Source organism: Pseudophryne corroboree, chromosome 1 (genome assembly GCF_028390025.1).
Source record: "Pseudophryne corroboree isolate aPseCor3 chromosome 1, aPseCor3.hap2, whole genome shotgun sequence".
NCBI classification, from domain to species: Eukaryota; Metazoa; Chordata; class Amphibia; order Anura; family Myobatrachidae; genus Pseudophryne; species Pseudophryne corroboree.
In genome coordinates this window covers 965,179,705-965,190,933 of record NC_086444.1, presented here as the reverse complement: position 1 = coordinate 965,190,933, position 11,229 = coordinate 965,179,705, and the positions used below count along the sequence as shown (strand labels likewise).

General features: G+C 48.2%; 1 protein-coding gene across 3 annotated transcripts in view; it reads left to right on the top strand.

Annotated features, from left to right (window-relative positions):
- The first annotated feature begins 3,723 nt into the window (after nucleotides 1-3,723).
- Nucleotides 3,724-11,229, top strand: part of TMEM144 (transmembrane protein 144) — an 87,419-nt gene continuing 79,913 nt past the window's right edge. Inside the window, exon 1 of one of the 3 annotated variants that reach the window (XM_063920477.1) lies at nucleotides 3,724-3,848. The gene's annotated coding sequence lies outside the window, so the exon portion shown is untranslated. The other 2 variants (XM_063920475.1, XM_063920474.1) reach the window with 2 other exon arrangements.

The following is an 11,229-nucleotide window of genomic DNA, read 5'->3' as shown; positions in this document are numbered from 1 at the left end:
GCTATCACTGCTCTGAGTGACTCCATCTTGAACTTGAACTTCTTTATGTACAGGTTCAAGGACTTCAGATTTAGAATAGGCCTTACCGAGCCATCCGGCTTCGGTACCACAAAAAGAGTGGAATAATACCCCTTCCCTTGTTGTAGAAGAGGTACCTTGACTATCACCTGCTGAGAGTACAGCTTGTGAATGGCTTCCAAAACCGTCTCCCTTTCGGAGGGGGACGTTGGTAAAGCAGACTTCAGGAAACGGCGAGGTGGATCTGTCTCTAATTCCAACCTGTACCCCTGAGATATTATCTGCAGGATCCAGGGATCTACCTGCGAGTGAGCCCACTGCGCGCTGTAATTTTTGAGACGACCACCCACCGTCCCCGAGTCCGCTTGAGAAGCCCCAGCGTCATGCTGAGGCTTTTGTAGAAGCCGGGGAAGGCTTCTGTTCCTGGGAAGGAGCTGCCTGTTGCTGTCTCTTCCCTCGACCTCTGCCTCGTGGCAGATATGAATAGCCCTTTGCTCTCTTATTTTTAAAGGAACGAAAGGGCTGCGGTTGAAAAGTCGGTGCCTTTTTCTGTTGGGGAGTGACTTGAGGTAGAAAGGTGGATTTCCCGGCTGTAGCCGTGGCCACCAAATCTGATAGACCGACTCCAAATAACTCCTCCCCTTTATACGGCAAAACTTCCATATGTCGTTTTGAATCCGCATCGCCTGTCCACTGTCGCGTCCATAAAGCTCTTCTGGCCGAAATGGACATAGCACTTACCCGTGATGCCAGTGTGCAGATATCCCTCTGTGCATCACGCATATAAAGAAATGCATCCTTTATTTGTTCTAACGACAGTAAAATATTGTCCCTGTCCAGGGTATCAATATTTTCAATCAGGGACTCTGACCAAACTACCCCAGCACTGCACATCCAGGCAGTCGCTATAGCTGGTCGTAGTATAACACCTGCATGTGTGTATATACTTTTTTGGATATTTTCCATCCTCCTATCTGATGGATCTTCAAGTGCGGCCGTCTCAGGAGAGGGTAACGCCACTTGTTTAGATAAGCGTGTTAGCGCCTTGTCCACCCTAGGAGGTGTTTCCCAGCGCTCCCTAACCTCTGGCGGGAAAGGGTATAATGCCAATAATTTCTTTGAAATTATCAGCTTTTTATCAGGGGCAACCCACGCTTCATTACACACGTCATTTAATTCTTCTGATTCAGGAAAAACTATAGGTAGTTTTTTCACACCCCACATAATACCCTGTTTAGTGGTACCTGTAGTATCAGCTAAATGTAACGCCTCCTTCATTGCCAAAATCATATAACGTGTGGCCCTACTGGAAAATACGGTTGATTCGTCACCGTCACCACTGGAGTCAGTGCCTGTGTCTGGGTCTGTGTCGACCGACTGAGGCAAAGGGCGTTTCACAGCCCCTGACGGTGTTTGAGTCGCCTGGACAGGCACTAATTGATTGTCCGGCCGTCTCATGTCGTCAAACGACTGCTTTAGCGTGTTGACACTATCCCGTAGTTCCATAAATAAAGGCATCCATTCTGGTGTCGACTCCCTAGGGGGTGACATCCTCATATTAGGCAATTGCTCCGCCTCCACACCAATATCGTCCTCATACATGTCGACACACACGTACCGACACACAGCAGACACACAGGGAATGCTCCTAACGAAGACAGGACCCACTAGCCCTTTGGGGAGACAGAGGGAGAGTTTGCCAGCACACACCAAAAGCGCTATATATAACAGGGATAGCCTTATAATAAGTGCTCCCTTATAGCTGCTTTATATATATCAAAATATCGCCATAAATTTGCTCTCTGTTTTACCCTGTTTCTGTAGTGCAGTGCAGGGGAGAGACCTGGGAGCCGTCCTGACCAGCGGAGCTGTGAGAGGAAATGGCGCCGTGTGCTGAGGAGATAGGCCCCGCCCCTTTTCCGGCGGGCTCGTCTCCCGCTATTTAGTGAATCCAGGCAGGGGTTAAATATCTCCATATAGCCTCTGGGGGCTATATGTGAGGTATTTTTAGCCTTTATATAGGTTACATTTGCCTCCCAGGGCGCCCCCCCCCAGCGCCCTGCACCCTCAGTGACTGCGTGTGAAGTGTGCTGAGAGGAAAATGGCGCACAGCTGCAGTGCTGTGCGCTACCTTTAGAAGACTGCAGGAGTCTTCAGCCGCCGATTCTGGACCTCTTCTGACTTCAGCATCTGCAAGGGGGCCGGCGGCGCGGCTCCGGTGACCATCCAGGCTGTACCTGTGATCGTCCCTCTGGAGCTGATGTCCAGTAGCCAAGAAGCCAATCCATCCTGCACGCAGGTGAGTTCACTTCTTCTCCCCTCAGTCCCTCGTTGCAGTGATCCTGTTGCCAGCAGGACTCACTGTAAAATAAAAAACCTAAGCTAAACTTTTTCTAAGCAGCTCTTTAGGAGAGCCACCTAGATTGCACCCTTCTCGGCCGGGCACAAAAATCTAACTGGAGTCTGGAGGAGGGTCATAGGGGGAGGAGCCAGTGCACACCACCTGATCTGGAAAAGCTTTACTTTTTGTGCCCTGTCTCCTGCGGAGCCGCTATTCCCCATGGTCCTTTCAGGAACCCCAGCATCCACTAGGACGATAGAGAAAATGTATTAGTGGTACTGAGTTGTGCGTGCGCCAAAGGCCAAAAATGGGTGTGGCCACATGCCACATGGGGTGTGGCCAATGAAATTGGGGGCATAATACATATATGGGGGGCCAGATACACATATGACCCCAATAGTGCAGTGCCAGATACACAGATGCCCCCGATAGTGCTAGATACACATATGCCCCCAATAGTGCAGTGCCAGATACACATATGCCCCCTCAGTGCCAGATACAAATATGCCCCCACAATGAAAGATACACATATGCCCCCACTGTGGCAGCTATAAATATGCCCCCACAGTGCCAGATACAAATATTCTCCCACAGTACCAGATACCCATATACCCCCTTAGTGCCGGATATGCTCCCACAGTGCCAGATAAAAATATGCCCCCACAGTGCCAGATACACGTATGCCCCCACAGTGCCAGATATGCCCCTACAGTGCCAGATACACATCTGTCCCCACAGTGCCAGATATGCCCCACAGTTCCAGAGACACATATGCCCCCCCCCCACAGTGCCAGATACACATATGCCCCCCCACAGTGCCAGATACACATATGCCCCCCAATAGTCCCAGATACACATATGCCCCCAGCAGTGCATCTCACCACTGCTGCTGCTGTCTGGGGCTGGCTCTGATGCCACAGTGTCCGAGGAGAGCGCAGCATGTGGTGGCTCCTGATTAGCTGCTGGTCTGCGAGCTCTGATTGGCTCACGAACCTGCTCCTGATTGTGATGCACGCCGCCGCCTTTGCCGCCGGATGGACATCGGACTGAGGGCAGGAGAGACACATGCTGCGCTCTCCTCCACTCAGACACAGCAGCTGCAAGGTGGTCGGCCCAGTGATACTGCATACCTGCTGCCAATTTCTTACCAATACGCAGTACTTCCCCGCAACACCATACGTGCAGCACTGATGTCGGCACTTATTGCTGATTATGCTTCAGGTACCCATACCTCCCAACATGGGCCTCTCCAGGAGGGACAGAATGCTCTGCTCCTGGACCTCCCTCTTAATTTATGATTGCCATCACCTGTGCTGAAACACCTTTCTTATCCATTAGCCTGTTCAACACAGGTGCCAGCAATCATAGAGAAAAGGAAAAGTCCAGAGGCAGAGAATTGTGTCCCTCCCGGAGAGGGTCATGTTGGGAGGTATGGGTACCTCAGAAATCGCGATATCCTGACTTTTCACCAGGCGAAAACGGATCGTGGGTAATAATCTACCCCACATAGAATTATTATTATTATTACCACCTCCGGTTATTTAACAGGAACAAAATGCGAGTAACATTCAGCAGCAGCCCTTACGAACTGATTAACAGCCTAATGTTCCCTACAGATGCAGAAATGACTGGGTAAGTATACACCGTCCTACAGTATGAAGCCTAGAAAGGGAGAGGGCACATGATAGGTCTGAGCGACAGCTCCGGCACGCCTACAGGCTGACCATGTACACACAAACACACACGTGGCTGACAAAGCGTCTGTGATGAGGTGTGCCGCCGCAGCGCTGGCTGAGCCGGGCCGGCTGTCATGTGATCAGGAAGAAAGTCACCTGACTCCTTCATTTCGGTAACTGGAAATGCAAAACAAAGCTTAATAACAAGTGCGGGGACAGAGCCCTCTTGCTGCTGGTAGGTACTTATACGGTGTCTGTATCATACTTCTTATAGCCCTTTGTAGTTACGATAGTCTCTTCATTTGACTGCTCAGAATAAAAGTACAATAAAGCATGGCAATACTTTGTGTTTGTTACATTGCTTCCTGTTGCAGAAACTGCTGTTACCATAATTTGTTACCCTGTAAGCAGTCTTTTAAAAGTTATTTCCCAGTAAGAAGTGGTCCTCATTTCTAGGCATATGATTTTGTTTCGTGCAATATGGGGTCTATTTACTAAGTCTTGGATGGAGATAAAGTGGACGGAGAAAATGTACCAGCCAATCAGCTCCTAACTGCCATTTTTCAAACCCAGCCTGTGACATTGCAGTTAGGAGCAGATTTGCTGGTGTTTTATCTCCATCCAAGGCTTAAGACCCATACACACTAGATGAGAATGTTAAACATATCGCTCAGAAGGGCCATTCTGAGCGATATCTTTTACTATCTCGTCTATTGTGTACACTCAGTATCGTTAACGATGCGTGCTCCCGCGCATCGTTGACGTCCACCTCCCTCGTCAGTCCAGGTGAGGGAGGACCTCATTAACAAGGGCCATGCTACAGCCGCAGTATGGCCCCGCTCCCTCCGCAGTCGCTCCCTTCACGTCGATGCCGGGTCCCCGCCGCAACCAATATCGCCGGGTACACACATCGGCTAGTGTGTACCCAGCTTTAGTAGATAGACCCCTATGTATAGAAAATATTGCAGTTAAGCAAGTTTAGTTAGTATGTATGTATGTATACATGTATTAGGGGGTCTATTTAGCTCACAGATATTTTCTTGTTGATCGACATCAATGTTATATTTATAAGATGCTGCAAAACTTTACTGTACAGACATTTAGAATGTGAGATTATACAATCACCCTTGTCATTAATCTGTTCCAATGAGCTACCTGCAGTATATCCATATCTCTCCTAATACCCCATTCCTCCTTTTCAATTACGCCTTAGCTGTCTTTTTTTTCTCCCTGTCTATCTGTTCTGTGATTCCCCACTGTATATTACACTTGTACAAATTGCTCATCCTGCCCACTGTAACCTATGTAGTGCACCTAAGATGGCTGCTTCACCTGGTACTTTCATTGGCAGGATGAACTACATGTGGATTGAGAGATGGACTGGGGCTACACTTCTATTTGTAGTTCCCCATTACAAGTAATTTCTTCTAGGCATTGAGATGGCACACTGTCCTCTAAATAAAATGTTGTAAAAAAACAAATCATACATAGAAGCGAAACAAGAACATACAAAATTGATAGAGAAGGTGAAGAAATGATATAGAGGGTTAGAGGGGAGGGAATTCTGGTGTTGGAACCCTCGACTAACGGCATCCCGATGGTAAGTATTGGGGTTAGGGTCTGTGGAGAGGGGGGGGGGGGTTAGGGTTAGGCACCACGGGGGGGGGGGGGGGGGGGTTAGCCTTAGTCGCTATACCCCTGTGTCTTTGCCCAGCTACCACCCCCTCTGGTTAGCCCTAGCTGCCACCCCCTGTGTCCTTAGTCCTAGCCGCAACCTCAGGCGGTTACGGTGGGGGCAGGGAAGGCATAAATGCATTACCCTGTCCCCTGTTGGCATGCTAAATGTCGGGATGCTGCGGTTGGTCATGTGACCACCAGCATCCTGACCGACGACAAAGCATATCACCCCCAGTTAGAGGGCACTGCTTACAAGGTCTCAATTCAGTCCATTGTGGATTGAATACCTCCGGGAATTAGCTCCCGGTGTTACTCAATTTAGTGTGCTATGGCGCCTGACGAGAGGATTTCTTCTTTCTTGCACCCCTCCATGAGTACGATGCAGAAAATCGACAAAAGTGCTGATGCAATGCTGATTTCTGCCCTTAGCTAGTCGGAAGCAGCATCGCGCCGGGCACTTTAGAAGGAGAATGCCGCTTTTTGCGGTAAAACACCCTGTTTAGTTTGCAAGAACCGGCATTCCTCGACATGACAGCTAATTCCCAGCGCTATCCAATCTGCGCTGATTTGAACCAAGCCCATAGAATTTACAATCTAGAAGTTGCATATTGAATCTAATATTGCATTTGAAATATTAGCATATATCATATCTGTATCCTGTGTAATGATTTAATGTTTTGGGGATTTTTTTTGCACAATTTTTGTGATGGCATGGGCAGAGGTTCCATTTTCCACATCATTCCCACAGATCTAGAGTCTGATTTATACAACAATAGAAATTCGGGAGGGGTGGATCTGGTGTCTGAATATGAACTACACATATGTGGTTGTGAGGGTCTCTAGGGTTCAGCGGCATCCCGGTCAGTAGTATGCCGGCAGCGGGGCTACCGCTCAAAAGCCCCTTGTGGGCCTGCTGCGCTCTCCACGCTGTTGGCACAGTGGCTCGCCAGACACCCACAAAGGGTAGAATAGCCTGTCTTGCCGGTATCCCGCGTCGGGATTGTACCGCTTGTCAGGATTCCTATGTCTGCATTCTGATCGCCGGGATCCCGAGCGTCGGTATCTTAATCACTTCCCAATCTCTGTTATGCCATTTCCCTAAAAGAATAGTCTGTATCTGCACCAGTTTAAGACAGTGGGGGTAATTCTGAGTTGATCGCAGCAGCAGGTTTGTTAGCAATTGGGCAAAACCATGTGTACTGCAGGTGGGGCAGATGTAACCTGTCCAGAGAGAGTTAGATTTGGGTTTTATTCAGCCAACCAAGCAAACAACTACCCTTATTTTATGTTGTAAAACATCATCAAAAAGATGAAAAAGGTTCCTTAGTGGCTGCATTGGGGTAACCACAAGTCAGATGTACCTGTGGCGGATTTCCTGTATACTGTGTAATCCAGACTCCAGAGTTTCCCTTAATTGGGTTGGGTATTAGCATATAAGGAATGACATCCGCATGTATTAGTGTCCTGCATAGGAATGTCAGAGGTATAAATGTATAAGGTGTTTTGAGACGCTGTGAAATAGATATTTAAACTTGTAGTCAATGTTTTGTTCAAGTAGATCAAAATCTGTTTAGAAAAAGCATGTGAGAACTCTGAAATCAGTCATGTTCTGCTTATTTTATGGTGCACAAAATGTGGTTTGACTTGCATATCAGTTAATGTGCATATTATACAGACATTACAGTGTTCCTCGTAAATTCCTCTGGGGCTCCATCTCTATCACTGTGTGAGATTACTAAATTTATGCACATTAATTACAACAGATTACAGTATTTTATGTTAACTGGCTGCTGCATTAGCTGGGGCAGAAGCAGGGCCCAAGCGCTATTATAGGCTCATTTCATTGTTCTGTCCCCCTCCTAGGTTTTTCTGAAATACTTGGGCCTTATTCTACAAACAGTACAAAACAGTTGCTTATCTCTGCTCTAGTACTAGGTTGGTGGGAAATTAATTTTAATGCTCTTACCACATTATAGGACAGCTAGATGTTTTGGGACCAATGCAGAGCTGAATGCACGTTTGTCATATTTGCACTTGCATTGCTGTCACAGAACTAAATGTGGATTTTCATCCCTGTGACCCCGGCGTATAGCCTCTCTGCGGACAGATTGCTCCTATGGGTGGTCTTCTGTTTGCCGGCGTCCGGGGCCCCGACGACCAGCATACCTGCGCCGGAATCCCAACCTCTGGCATACCGACATCTTTTCTGCCTCTTGGGGGTCCATGACCCCCATGGAGGGAGAATAGATAGCGAGCGCAGCGAGCATGCAAGGGGCTCATTTGCGCTTGCCCAGCTGTCGGTATTCCGGCGGTCGGGATTCCGGCGCCGGTATGCTGGTTGCCGGGGGCCCGGCCGCCGGCATACCCTAGTACACCCGCTCCTATCTGTACACCTAACTTGATAGATAGATAGTTATCATTATCAATGCACACTTACACCAGCCTTATCCTGAAATCATGTGTAGGCACAACTCTGTATGGACTGCGACTCTGTTGCACCCTCGCTAAACTAGGGCCCTACACACCAGGCGATTTGCCTCCGAGGTGCCCGACGACCGATACAGCTGACGGGCGTCACCCGGCTCCATAGCAGTGCATGCTAATATGGACGAGATTGTCCATATTGGCATGCATGTATAAGCGCATTATTCATCGTTGGTGCCTACACACCTAACGATATCTCGTTCATTAATGAACGAGATCGTTCATATCTTTCAGTGGTATCACCCAGTGTATAGGGGCTACTAGCCTACATGCAAAACTCGCGCTACCACCCAGTTACTCCTCTTCAGCTGCGAGTTGAGATGCGACTGAGTTGAGTCTATCTTGGTATAGCCATTGTTGCATATAAAATCACCATGAACCCGGAATAACAGACCTCAGCACTGTGAATAATGTTTCTTATCTGTCTGCAGTTAAATACAATGTATCAATGTTTAACCAGTGTGTACTCTAGGGTGGGTACAACTTTGCTATTAGGGAATGCTAGAACTGTGAAAGGGGAAGGAAGGGCATGTTGGGATGTGTAGTTTCACAACAGCTGGAGAGCCACAGGTTGTCCAGGCCTGAACTAGGCGATGTGCTCTATGAGCGACGTCGCCTAGGGTGTCCCCTTTCCTGCCGGGGCGCTCATCGGCAGTGTGTACACACTGAGCAATATGCAAACAATATCGCTCAGTGACGTGACGTCGCGGCCGGACTGTGCATGCAGTTTTTGGACGACAGTCCAAATTGAGCTGCATGCACTGCCGACGGCGAGGGTCGTTAATGACCCGCACATCGCTCGTCATTGGGCAGCGTACACACTAGTTGATTTGGTAAATGACGTTGCTCAGGAAGGGCAAAATGAGTGACGTTGTTTACTTTATCGACAAGTTAATACTTGTCAGTTTGCATCCTCTGCAGTCTCTCCGCAGTTTTCTTTAAATATATAAAATCAAATGTCAACCCCCAAGAGTGTTAAATCTTCAAACACTCTCCTGTCAGTGTAATTTCACATTAACCCTTGGAGTGCTGGTCACATAAGAGTAGTATTCTAGTGTTCCTTCTAGGATCTTGAAGGGGCAGGCCGCCGGAGTCTGGGGCACCGCGCGCCCGAAACGGGGGGCGCGGACATGCAAATTAGGGGGTGTGACCATGCCCCCGTCATTTTAGTGGGCGTTGCGGCTCACAAACGCTGCTATAGAGGGCGTCTGTGGCCATCGAAGTCACTGTTGGGGGCGTGCCCAGCACCTCCGTCGGTGCTGGGCTTCCCCCAGCTCTCTCCCAATGCGCTTTACACGCTGGGAGATCAGGAAGCGGGCAGCTGTTCTAGCAGGGCGCCGCAAAAGGGGCAGGGTGGATTTTGCCTTTTAAAAATCGGGTAGGACGCGGCGCCCTGCTAAAACAGCCTAGAGTGAACACTAGTATTCCTTCCACAATCGCAGCAGAAATGTGTGTATCCCTCAAGAAACAACACTTACATATACCTGTAGTAAGAAATGCCAGTGCACATAGAGGTTTCTTTGTAGCCCAATCTGTATGTTATTTCAGTACACACCCCCTGTATCCCTCTGCGTGTCCCCCTCATCTATTCAGTTGGCAGTGATGTATACCCTAATGAGGGAAATATACACATAGTAAAGAGGGAGAAAGAAACTACTATCATAGTATACAAAGATTTTTTTGTTCCCACATGGAACTAAATAATTAAAAAGTGTTAAAAGACAAAGCATGCACATATAGGAAAATCAGAGCCGTACCCTTTTGCTGGTGAGGCTGCACTATGGCTCTGAATTGTGGCCGGGATGAACAGAACAGCGCATTCACATGGTGGCACATTGTGCCCTGCTAAAACAGTCCAGACTAATACATACTGGGGCCGATTCAGAGATGGATGCAGCTGTGCGTCCGTACACAGCGGCTGCATCCATCTGATCTGTGGACGTGCACTGGCCGCAGTGCGCTTGCGCTTCCCTTCTCCTTGTGGACGCATCCAGGAAGGATGCAGCCGTAAAATGATTGACAGCGGCAGTCATTTGCAGGGCGGCGATGTGGCTTTGGGGGGGAGTGGCAAGCTGGGAGTGTTTGCGGGGAGGCTGCATGACATCACACGCAGCTTCTCTGATTTTAAACATTGGCGACGGACCGCTTGCAGTGCAGCCAGGCTATGCTGCCAGGGGTCTACCTTAATGCGATGCATCGGAAGGCGGCCTGTCACACATGCTGGACAGCCTCGCTCTGTGCTGAGCGGCCTCCAGCATGCAAGGGGATGGACGCAGATCTGGTTGTATGTGCAGTGATCTGCGTCCATCTCTGAATAAGGTCCATTAAACGCTATAGCAAGACTAATGTTCCTCTCTCTCAGCTCTACATCTGTCACACCACTCATAAATCCCTGCAGTGGCTTCCTCTGTCCTCCAGAAACCAATCCAAATTACTGTTCCCTACAAAGTCTTTAACAATACAAGCCATTTCATACATCTCATATCTCATCTCTAAATAAACCCCCTCGTACCCTCATAGATGTACCTGTGACCCGTGCCTAGTAAAACCTATAACTCTTGCTTACAAGACTGCTCCTGTGCTGCTGCCCGCTTATGGAATGCCCTATCATGATCTATCAGTGTGTCCTACACCATACAGATCTTTAAACACTCTCTGCAAACCAAGCTTTTTATTCCTACTAGCACCTATACAGCCCGCATTAATTCATAATAAAAAGTGAATGATACTCTGAAGTACACCTAAGGCTATCCGGATTTGACATACTACATCATATTGATATTTTTTGTTTCTTTCTTATATGAAAATTCTGGATAAAAATATCTGCAAGGAGAAGTTCTGTTCAAACAAAAAACCCTTACAGACCAATTTTGAAATGTTTATATTATACAGTACATATATGTATTGTCTGTTTGGATGTATGACATTATGGCACATGGATTAGCTCTTCACATTTACACAACTCACCTTCATAGCGTCTCAAATCTCCAGTCTGAGTTGCACTAGCTCCTCATGTTTCAGCTGTCCCCTTCC